Source organism: Penaeus monodon, chromosome 20 (assembly GCF_015228065.2).
Source record: "Penaeus monodon isolate SGIC_2016 chromosome 20, NSTDA_Pmon_1, whole genome shotgun sequence".
Taxonomy (NCBI): Eukaryota; Metazoa; Arthropoda; class Malacostraca; order Decapoda; family Penaeidae; genus Penaeus; species Penaeus monodon.
Genome location: NC_051405.1, coordinates 12038169 through 12038802, shown reverse-complemented (window position 1 = coordinate 12038802; position 634 = coordinate 12038169). Strand labels below are relative to the sequence as shown.

The 634-nt window shown below is 36.4% G+C and overlaps 1 protein-coding gene across 1 annotated transcript in view; it reads right to left on the bottom strand.

Annotated features, from left to right (window-relative positions):
- LOC119585911 (DNA mismatch repair protein Msh6-like) overlaps window positions 1–634 on the bottom strand; it is a 15655-nt gene that overhangs the window by 6250 nt on the left and 8771 nt on the right. The window lies entirely within an intron of this gene.

The window sequence follows — 634 nt, the reverse complement described above, 5'->3', positions numbered from 1 at the left end:
ATACAAGACAGTAAAATATATATTTACATGCATTTATAAGTACTTACACATAGAAACATTAAAAACATGATCATATACCAGGAAGTATGTGATACATAATATTATGGTGTATGGAGGGCACAGGTGGGAGGAATAAATCCTGGGTTTGGCAGAATGAATTGTGCTATACAGCACCAGAATTCATTCACAAGAAGATACAAAGACATGATTTTAACTGACTCAGGTAGAAGTGGGTCTTCAGATGAGTGAGGGTGTGGAGGGTGATATCATCGGTGTACCTCACAGAAACTTGCCAAACAATACCAGATATATTAGTGGACACTATACTTCTCGTTCATAAACAAAAAGTTGCAGGAAAAATCCCTCCAGTTGTTGACAGGCCTAAAAGGATTATGGTATACATGACTGTACATTCAGTGAAGGGCAATCAATGTGGTGTATAGGAGTTTAAGAATTAATAAGCTAATAAAGGAGGGTGGGGGGTTTAAAATATAGACAGACAGAAAGAATCTCTGGCTTTAATTAATAATGGTGAAGATGACCCATGTCTGCTTAGTAAAGTAATTAGTTTTACCAGCATATGAGCTTACTATTATAGTTCTGAACATTACACCTTTCAACCCTGTGTTGCTGT